Source organism: Periplaneta americana, chromosome 12 (assembly GCF_040183065.1).
Source record: "Periplaneta americana isolate PAMFEO1 chromosome 12, P.americana_PAMFEO1_priV1, whole genome shotgun sequence".
Taxonomy (NCBI): Eukaryota; Metazoa; Arthropoda; class Insecta; order Blattodea; family Blattidae; genus Periplaneta; species Periplaneta americana.
Window position 1 is genome coordinate 147686136 of NC_091128.1, and position 12169 is coordinate 147698304.

The window sequence follows — 12169 nt, forward strand, 5'->3', positions numbered from 1 at the left end:
ATTAATGGCTCTCCCCCCTGTATCCGACAGATACCCTTTTGCAGCCTTTTGCTCATAATACGTAATATAGAGTTATTTTTTCACATAAAAATCTCCTTCCACTTTATACGAAATTATTGCGACAATCTTACAACTATTAGCGATGGAACGCAAAATATAATATTTTTATCACTATTCTTTTCGAAATTAATACGAAATTCTGTGGTCCTAACCGTGATCATCAATCCCTAGTTGCAAACATGTAAAATATAATTAATAGGTAAATTTTCGTCATTTTTTGTAATTTTTACATTTTTTTTTGTCTTTATTTCCAGTTCTTCATTGATTAATTTGTCTTTCTGTTATAATTTAATCTTGAATTTTTATCCTGTTACAATTTTCAGCGTGAGTTTATCAGAAAGCAGTAATAGTGCCAAACTGCATACTACTTCAGCTGCTCTTCATTAGGCCACTGTAGGTTTATGCAACAATAGGCCTACGGTGCTTCCAATAGGTACATACAGAAGAGTGAAACATAGCTACAGATGACTGAAGTATTACAAGCTACTACTACGTCACATGTGCTCATATATAGATGTTAACAAGTACAACAAATGTGAGATCGATATGAAAATAAATTGAATGATAAAATACTATACATTTTTAATACTTTACGTAATTGTATGTTGTTGGTATTCTAATTATTTTACCGTCATTTTGTGGATTAATTTTTTTACGCTTTCTGAGTGTCAAAATTCGGGCCCTGATTATGATCAGAGTTCACCAGACTGTACTTAATTGCAAATGATGGAAAAGGAGCATGCGTGCAAGTACGCGTGATTAGCATTGGCCATCTCTCAGACAAAAATTTGCTTTATGTACACTGTTTTGGATAAGAAGCTCATGCCATTTTACGAAAAAGGTTAACAGACTTGATGTATCTACAAGATCAGTGCCCAAAAGCGATTGCAGAAAGAATATTTCAATTACGTACTTTCATTTTTAGTTCCGGTATTGAGTGGTGCAATTTGATGATTCATACACTGTCATTTCAGGCTAGTTCTCACACAGTAGCCTACCTACTGTATATGAGTAGCCTATGTCAATTGATTGGCTTTTATTTCCTTGCGTGATGCCATATTATCGCCGCGGCATCATACAATAACGTGCGGTGTGCTTTTAAAACATAATTTTGCCGACCGATTGTTGCTCTGTAGGTTTCAGTCTAAGCGTCACGTTGTCACGTCTACTTCCTCGATAAGAATAAGCCCTATAGTCCCGTTGCAGATCGGCTACATTTAAATGTGTACGTCTTGTGATTCGCTGATGAAGATGTAAAACATTTCCTAAGGCTGAATAAATACTTAATATATAATCGCCCCCATTTTGGCTCTTTCGTTGGCGTTCGCAGAAAGCATACGAGGACGTTATTTTCCGCTCAATTATTTACTGAATTACAGTGCGTTTGATTTATTATCATAGGAGCTACGACATGATAATGTTTAACGGTGTGGCAAATAGATTCATCATCTGGTAGCTCGGTAACGAAAGAACAAAAATGGCGAACGATACTACCTACCTAGACTTTATAGAGCCTTGACTTCCTAAGACGTAAGCAAAGAGGAGGAGTCACGACGGGAATAACAGCGTCGCGACTACAGTTTGCTATATTGTTAAATTACTATTATTGTTATTATGATTATAATTATTATTATTTCATATACGAGTACGTTGACATTCTTAACTCTTAATAATAACTCTTTAATAATAATAATTTTAATCACATACCTTAATGTTCGTCCTCAGCACAACCTCGGTTTTAGTCCACGTGGATTAGACAAGTAGGTGTCATTTAATAATGGAAACAGCTTATTGGTTGCAATATTGAAATTGAGGCGAATGATTGGAGCGGCGACATAAGGAATTGAAAATAATAATACAATTAAATTTCAAAGACCTGCCGAATGTTATGCACGAGGCCGCTCGAAGACCTGCCGAATGTTAACCATGAGAGCGCGGCGATAATACCAGAATATTCATATGTTGTTGCAAACTCCAAAAAATCCCATGGTTACTGGCTCCTTAGGATATTTTTATTGATTATTTAACTATTCCCGTCCATTTTACCAAATCCGCATTTCCGAATGTTCAGTTTTCCGAAAAATCGTTCTCCTGAGAGCACGTTTCCGGATGTAAGCTCCCGAATTTCATTTCGTTATCACTTTCCCGAATATGCCTAAAAAAATTCCAGAAAAAGGCAATGACATTCGTTGACAATGTAATTTTTTTTTAAATTCAGCATGACTGATATATCTGTTATTATATCAGCTCGAGGTGGAAAGAAACTTCTGTTCGGTGATTATGTTTATTTGAAGAGTAGGAATGGTGCAGTAGATACATTCAGTGGGATTTAAATCTAATAGGCTAAAGAAACGTTCCAAACAAAATTGTGCACAGCTATAACGTCTGGAGCAACGAGTTTGAAGAGTAATCTCTCTTTTAACTCGTTGGTCTGGACCCCCTATAACAGTTGTCGGCAAATCGTGCGGCTTGCGGCAATTACGTCATATCTCTGTAGTAGCAGTCTTTATGTATTACGGGTTGCATTGCCTGTGCCGCAATCTTATACGACGTACTGCCGACCCCTGCCTTATAATGTGATAGTGTTGGAAGGGCCTTCTGAATCTCTCATAAACACGCGCCTAATGTAAAGAAAATCCGGGCGGAGTTTGTGACACTGAGATCCAAATGTTTCTGGTACTAGCATTTACGCCCATTTATTCCCTACATTTGATCATTTCGATGTTACGTCTTGACTACTCGAGGTTTGGTCACAATTTCACTATATAAAATCGGAATACATCATTACTTATCATACTCGCCACTTCCACAGATTGAAATAGCCTATCTTGCAATCAGTGACGTCGCCAGGATCAGAGCAAGGGGGGTGCGGATGGGGTGCGAGATTTAAAAATGGGGTGTGAGCTGTAAAAATGTGGTACATAAAAAATCCAAAATGTTCTTTCATGCACTTGCGCGCATACTATACATCTGTTTATTATTATTATTATTATTATTATTATTATTATTATTATTATTATTATTATTGCTCATCACATCCATTACGATACACTATGGGACGTAGTTTTTTTTTTTCTTTTCACATCCAAGAAACTGTTTGTTTGTTTTTGTTCTTCAAAATAATTTATGCCTAGTATTTTGTTAATAAATTGCCCTTTGGAGTGCGGAAAGGGGTGCTCCGATTTTTTATGGGGTGCTTGCGCACCCTTTCGCACCCTCCTAGCGACGTCCCTGCTTGCAATACATTTCTACTCATCACTTCATTTCTACATTACTTTCAGTACAATTCGAGAAATTGTCCTTCGGGAAAATATAAATGAAACATATCGGGAAAATGTCAGGTGAGAATTCCGACTCAGGATCTGATTTCAGGAAAACTACTTTCCGGGAAACTGGATATTCGGGAATGCGGATTCGGGAGAACATTGTTTAATGACACTGTATCAACTGCATTGTTATCTAGCATCAGTGGAATCGGTGATAGCGAGATGAGTCCAAGAATTCGCCATGGAATAACCTGACATTCGCCTCATAGTTGGGGAAAACCTCAGGAAAAGCCGTAATAGGAATCTCAGCCCAAGCGCGATTCGAATCCATATTCGACTACATTCTCTCGAAGCTTAGTCTTAATCCACAGGATGCTAATCATATTTTTCCCATACACCTAATATCCAAGAAAAGATGGTACAGTGTAGTGCATGGCTGGAGGTAAGCCTCAGGGAAACCAGCTGCGAACAAGTGGATAGAAACGATAAACAACGCAGAGGTTCAGCGACGTGCTATTCACAATGAGTGCAAGACGTGCTTCGCCTACATGTGTACATAAATACTACATTTAATTTTCTGTTTACAACAAATATAAATGTAGCTTATACACTGCCCGCCACTGATCGATTCTTATGTCCACGATGAACACAATTATGGAAGTACAAGGAGACTGCTATCTGAAGATCGCTCAACGTATAAATCCCCCAGGCCTGGTGTAATGGATCTTTGATTATAGTCATTATTTCTGTTCACTGTTTTTTGCTACGCAATAGATCTACAATGAAATTTCATTATCTTCTGAAATGCCATTAAAGTTGCGTTTTACCCACTGTTATCAGTGCATAAAGTGAGTCTTTGAAACACTAGTGTATAAAAAAAGTAAGTAATCACTTTACACACTGCTATTCATTTTACGCACTGCCAAAGGAAATGCAATATTCATTGTACAAATTTCATTCAATAAGAAATTAATGGATTACCTCGATCTTTCAAGACGCAAATATTAGACGTAACAGAAATAAGTAACAAATTTAACATTAATATTTACATTTTAGCCCGAATAATTCTGAAACTACAAACATACTAGCACTGAAGCTGGGAAAGTTACGAGAACGTGAATTCATTGCGATGTCGAAACAGAAATTCAATTGGAATAAATTTTTAAATGTACGTTATTAACTTTATTCGATGAAAAAATAACCCTTTTACGAGTATAATAATAATAATAATAATAATAATAATAATAATAATAATAATAATAATAATAATAATAATAATAATAATAATAATTTTAAGAGACAAAATGCATCACAATTCCTGGCAAAAAGAAGTCTTAATTATTGATACGTAAAGAACAACAATAGGGACTGTCATGTACAGAAATTGCAAACTGAATTTAAGCAAATAAACAGCTGCAATACCGACCAAGAGTTGAAAAGATATTTTCCAAATAATTTTATTGCTTTCTCATGCTTCTTTTGGGCTTGTTGTCTTCAATAATGATAGATGTCTTATTACTGATACTTAAACCAATGTAACAGGGAATGTAATATATAGAAATTACTAATTGAATTTAAGCAAATGCACAGCTGCAATAATGACCAAAGTGTTGGAAAAATATTTTCCAAAACTACACTAAACTTTATTAATTTCCCATGTTTCTTCTGTTCTTGCTGTTTTGAATGATCATAGGTGACTTCATACTGATATTTAAACAACTGAAATAGGGACTGTAATAAATAGAAATTGCTAACTGTAATAAAGTTAAAACACAGCTGCAATACCGACCAAAGTGTTGGAAAAATATTTTTCAAATCCACACTGAAATTTATTATTTTCCCATGCTTCTTATTGTCTGGTTGTCTTCATTAATGATAGGTGACATCGTACTGATACTTAAAAGAACTGTAATGTATAGAAATTGCTAACTGAATGTGAGGAAATACACAGCTACAATACCGACCAAAGTGTTGGAAAAATATTTTTCAAATCTACACTAAAAAGTATTACTTTCCCATCCTACTTGTGGTCATGCAGTCTTCAATAATGATAGCTGATTTAATATTGATACTTAAAGAAGTGCAATAGGTGCTGTAATATATAGAAATTGCTAAAAGAATTTAAGCTCCACAACTGCAATACCGACCGAAGTGTTGGAAAAATATTTTTAAACTTACACTATAAGTTATTACTTTCCCATGCTCCTTGTGTCTTATTGTCTTCAATAATAATAGGTGACTGCATACTGATACCTAAACAACTGCAATAGGGACTATAACATACAGAACTGCTAAATGAAATTAAGCAAATACACACCTGCAATACCAACAAAAGTGATGAAAAATATTTTTCAAATCTACACAAAAGTTTATTACATTTCCATGGTTCTTGTTGTCTTAATGTGTTCAATAATGCTAGGTTACTTCATCCTGATAAATAAGGAACTGCAATGGGGAGAGTAATGTATAGGAATTGCTACTGTAATAGAATTGTAACAGGTGCACAGCTGCAATACCGACCAAAGTGTTGGCGAAACATTTTTTAAATTTACGCTAAAATTTATTACTCACCCATGCTTCTTGTGGTCTTGTTGTCTTAATTAAAGGTAGATGACTCATACTGGCACAGAAATAACTAAAATAGGGACTGTAATGTATAGAAATTGCTAACTGAAATTAAGGCAATACAAGCTGTATTACCGACCAAAGTGTTGGAAAAATATTTTTCAAATTTACACTGTAATGTATTATTTTCCCATGCTTCTTGTGGTCTTGTTATCTTAATTAAAGGTAGATGACTTCATACTGGTACAGAAACAACTGAAATAGGGACTGTAATGTATAGAAATTGCTAACTGAAATTAAGGCAATACAAGCTGTATTACCGACCAAAGTGTTGGAAAAATATTTTTCAAATTTACACTGTAATTTATTATTTTCCCATGCTTCTTGTGGTCTTGTTGTCTTCATTAATGATAGATGACTTCATACTGATACTTAAACAACTGCAACAGGAACTGTAATGTGTAGAAATTGCTAACTGAAATTAAGGCAATACAAGCTGTAACATCGTCCAAAGGGTTGGAAAAATATTTTTCAAATTTACACTGTAATGTATTATTTTCCCATGCTTCTTGTGGTCTTGTTGTCTTAATTAAAGGTAGATGACTTCATACTGGTACAGAAACAACTGAAATAGGGACTGTAATGTATAGAAATTGCTAACTGAAATTGAGGCAATACAAGCTGTATTACCGACCGAAGTGTTGGAAAAATATTTTTCAAATTTACACTGTAATGTATTATTTTCCCATGCTTCTTGTGGTCTTGTTGTCTTAATTAAAGGTAGATGACTTCATACTGGTACAGAAACAACTGAAATAGGGACTGTAATGTATAGAAATTGCTAACTGAAATTAAGCCAATACAAGCTGTATTACCGACCAAAGTGTTGGAAAAATATTTTTCAAATTTACACTGTAATGTATTATTTTCCCATGCTTCTTGTGGTCTTGTTGTCTTCATTAATGATAGATGACTTCATACTGGTACTTAAACAACTGCAACAGGAACTGTAATGTGTAGAAATTGCTAACTGAAATTAAGGCAATACAAGCTGTAACATCGTCCAAAGGGTTGGAAAAATATTTTTCAAATTTACACTGTAATGTATTATTTTCCCATGCTTCTTGTGGTCTTGTTGTCTTAATTAAAGGTAGATGACTTCATACTGGTACAGAAACAACTGAAATAGGGACTGTAATGTATAGAAATTGCTAACTGAAATTGAGGCAATACAAGCTGTATTACCGACCGAAGTGTTGGAAAAATATTTTTCAAATTTACACTGTAATGTATTATTTTCCCATGCTTCTTGTGGTCTTGTTGTCTTAATTAAAGGTAGATGACTTCATACTGGTACAGAAACAACTGAAATAGGGACTGTAATGTATAGAAATTGCTAACTGAAATTAAGGCAATACAAGCTGTATTACCGACCAAAGTGTTGGAAAAATATTTTTCAAATTTACACTGTAATTTATTATTTTCCCATGCTTCTTGTGGTCTTGTTGTCTTCATTAATGATAGATGACTTCATACTGGTACTTAAACAACTGCAACAGGAACTGTAATGTGTAGAAATTGCTAACTGAAATTAAGGCAATACAAGCTGTAACATCGTCCAAAGAGTTGGAAAAATATTTTTCAAATTTACACTGTAATGTATTATTTTCCTATGCTTCTTGTGGTCTTGTTGTCTTAATTAAAGGTAGATGACTTCATACTGGTATAGAAACAACTGAAATAGGGACTGTAATGTATAGAAATTGCTAACTGAAATTGAGGCAATACAAGCTGTATTACCGACCGAAGTGTTGGAAAAATATTTTTCAAATTTACACTGTAATTTATTATTTTCCCATGCTTCTTGTGGTCTTGTTGTCTTCATGGTAGATGACTTCATACTGGCACAGAAACAACTGAAATAGGGACTGTAATGTATAGAAATTGATAACTGAAATTAAGGCAATACAAGCTGTATTACCGACCAAAGTGTTGGAAAAATATTTTTCAAATTTACACTGTAATGTATTATTTTCCCATGCTTCTTGTGGTCTTGTTGTCTTAATTAAAGGTAGATGACTTCATACTGGTACAGAAACAACTGAAATAGGGACTGTAATGTATAGAAATTGCTAACTGAAATTAAGGCAATACAAGCTGTATTACCGACCAAAGTGTTGGAAAAATATTTTTAAAATTTACACTGTAATGTATTATTTTCCCATGCTTCTTGTGGTCTTGTTGTCTTCATGGTAGATGACTTCATACTGGCACAGAAACAACTGAAATAGGGACTGTAATGTATAGAAATTGCTAACTGAAATTAAGGCAATACAAGCTGTATTACCGACCAAAGTGTTGGAAAAATATTTTTCAAATTTACACTGTAATTTATTATTTCCCCGTGCTTCTTGTGGTCTTGTTGTCTTCATTAAAGATAGATGACTTCATACTGGCACAGAAACAACTGAAATAGGGACTGTAATGTATAGAATTTGCTGACTGAAATTATGGCAATGCAAGCTATAATACCGACCGAAGTGTTGGAAAAATATTTTTCAAATTTACACTGTAAATTATTATTTTCTCATGCTTCTTGTGGTCTTGTTGTCTTCATTAAAAATAGATGACTTCATACTGGTACAGAAACAACTGAAATAGGGACTGTAATGTATGGAATTTGCTGACTGAAATTAAGGCAATACAAGCTGTAATACCGACCAAAGTATTGGAAAAATATTTTTCAAATTTACACTGTAAATTATTATTTTCTCATGCTTCTTGTGGTCTTGTTGTCTTCATTAAAGATAGATGACTTCATACTGGTACAGAAACAACTGAAATAGGGACTGTAATATATAGAATTTTCTGACTGAAATTAAGACAATACAAGCTGTAATACCGACCAAAGTGTTGGAAAAATATTTTTCAAATCTACACTGAAATTTATTATTTCTCCATGCTTTTTGTGGTCTTGTTGTCTTCAAAAATGTTGGGTGATTTCATACCGATACTTAAACAGTAGCAATAGAGACTGTAATGTATGGAAATTGCTGATTGAATTTAAGCATATTCACAGCTCCAATACCGACCAAAGTGTTGGAAAAATATTTTTTTAATTTTACACTAAAATTTATTAGTATCCCAAGCTTCTAGTGGTCTTGAGGTCTTCAATAATGATAGGTTACTTCATATTGATACTTAAACAACTGCAATAAGGACTGTAATGTATAGAAATTTCTTAATGAATTTATGCAAATACACAGCTGCAAGACTGGCCAAAGTTTTGGAAATATATTTTTCAAATTTGCACTAAAATTGATTACATTCCCATGTTCCTTGTGGTTTTGTTACCTTCAATAATGATAGATGACTTCAAAGTGATACTTAAACAACTGCTATAGGTATAGAAATTGCTAATTGAATTTAAGTAAATGCACAGGTGCAATACCGACCAAAATGTTGGGAAATTACTTGTAAAATTTAGAATGACAATTGTTACTTTCCCATATTATTGTGGTCTTGTTGTCTTCAATAATCATAAGCGACTTCGTACTGAGACCTAAACAACTGGAATAGAGACTGTCATGTATGGAAACTGGTAACTGAAATTAAGCAAATACACAGCTGCAATACTGACCAAAGTGTTGGAAAAATATTTTTCAAATTTGCAATAAAATGTTTTACTTACCCATGCTTCTTGTGATCTTGTTGTCTTCAATAATGGTAGGTGACTTCATACTGATATTTATACAACTACAATGAGGACTGTAATGTATAGAAATTGCTAATTGAATTTAAGCAAATACACGGCTGCATAGCTAACTTCATACTGATAGCTGAACAACTGCAATAGGGACTTTGATGTCTAGAAATTGTTAACTGGATATAGGCAAATACACAGCTGCAATACCAACCAAAGTGTTGGAAAATTATTTTTAAAATTTACATGAAAATTTAATACTTTCCCATTCTTCTTGTGGTCTTGTTGTCTTCAATAATGATAGGTGACTTTATACTGATACCTACAGAACTGCAATGGGGACTGTCATGTCCAGAAATTGGTAACTGAGATTAAGCAAATACACAGCTGTAATATCGAGCAAAGTGTTGGAAAATATTTTTTATTTATTTACAATAAAATTTGTTACTTTCCCGTGCTTCTTGCAGTCTTGTTGTCTGCAATAATGATAGGTGACTTCATACTGATACTTAAACAACTGCAATGGGGACTGTAACGTATAGAAATTGCTAATTGAATTTAACCAGATACACAGCTGCAATGGCGACCAAAGTGTTGGAAAATTATTTTTAAATTTACACTATAAGTTATTAGTTTCCCATGCTGCTTGTTGTCTTCACTAATGATAGATGGCCTCATACTCACACTTAAACAACACTACAATAAGGTCTTTAATGTATGAAAACTGCTAACCATAATCAATCAAATACGCAGCTGCAATACCGACCAAACTGTTGGAAAATTTTTTTCAAATCTACACTAAAATTTATTACTTTTCCATGGTTCTTGTTGTCTTGATGTTTTCAATAATGCTTGGTTACTTCATAGTGATAAATAAGGAACTGCAATGGGGACAGTAATGTATAGGAATTGCTGAATTTAAGCAAATACACAGCTGCATTACCGACCAAAGTATTGGAGAAATATTTTTCAAATTTACGCTAAAATTTATTACTCTCCCATGTTTCTTGTGGTCTTGTTGTGTTGAATAATGATAGGTGACCTCATACTCACACTTAAACAACTGCAATAGGAGCCGTTATATGTAGAAATTTCTAATTGAATTTAAGCAAGTATACAGCTGCAATACCGACCTAAATCTTGGAAAAATATTTTTCAAATTTACACTAAAATTTATTACTTTCCCATGCTTCTTGTGTTCCAGTTGTCTTCAATAATGCTCGGTGACTTCGTACTGATATGTAAACAGCTGCAATAGGGACTGTAATATATAGGAATTGCTAACTGAATTTAAGCCAATACACAGCTGCAATACCGACCAAAGTGTTGGAGAAATATTACCATTATACTTATTACTTTCCCATGCTTCTTGTAGTCTTCTTGTCTTCAATAAGATAGGTGACTTCATACTGATACCTATACAACTGCAATAGGGACTACAATTTCCAAAAATTTCTAACTGAAATTAAGGAAATACACAGCTGCAATACTGACCAAAGTGTTAGAAAAATATTTAAAATATTTACACTGAAATTTATTACTTTCCCATGCTTCTTGTGGTCTTTCTGGCTTCAATAATGATAGGTGACTTCATAATGATACTTAAACAACTGCAATAGGGACTGTAATATATAGCCTAGAAATTGGTAATTGAATTGAAGCAGATACACAGCTGCAATGGCGACTAAAGTGTTGGAAAAATATTTTTCAAATTTACACTAGAATTTACTACTTTTCCATGCTTCTTGTGTTCTTATTTTCTTCGATAATGATGAGTGCCTTTATAGTGATACTTGAACAACTGTATTGGGGACTGTAATTTATAGAAATTGCTAGCTGAAATTACGCAAATACACAGCAGCAATACCGACCAAAGTATTGGAAAAATATTTTTCAATTTACAATGAAATTCATTACTTTCCCATGCTTCTTGTAGTGTTGTAGTCTTCAATACCGGTACTAAAAATTACTACAGTCCCCTGAATCTTAAGGTCTTGTTGTGATTAATAATATTTGACGACTTGATACTGACACTTAGACAACTGCAATAGGGACTGTGTTCTTGCATAGGAATTGTTAACTTCATTCCAGGACTTAAACAAAACCTGTACTGCTTTTGTTTTGTGCTTTTACATAATAATGGGCATTATAGTAAGTAAAACCTATACCACTGTAATACAGGCTGAGCTGTAGGGTATTTCTTTTCAAATTTATGCAAAGATTTATTACTTCTCATGATTCTTGTGGTCTTGTTTTTTTTTTAATAAGAGATGGCGACTTCATATGGATAATCCGTCACTGATTTGACCTTATGAAAACTCGCCTTTTCACTGTGAATCAGTAAGGAAATGCACGGAAATGAGATGCATGTTCTTTCCCTCCATGCCGCCTACCTTTTCTACCTCGTTTGAGCGACTCCAACTGCCAGCACTTTCACAGCAACTTTCGGCCCTTATTTTCGGTGTGAAACTGAAGTCGGCACTCAATTTTTTTTTTCGTATTCAATATATTGTATGGCTACAAATGATGTACCGGTAAATACATTATTAGTCTCTACGAGATGTATTTTAATTAG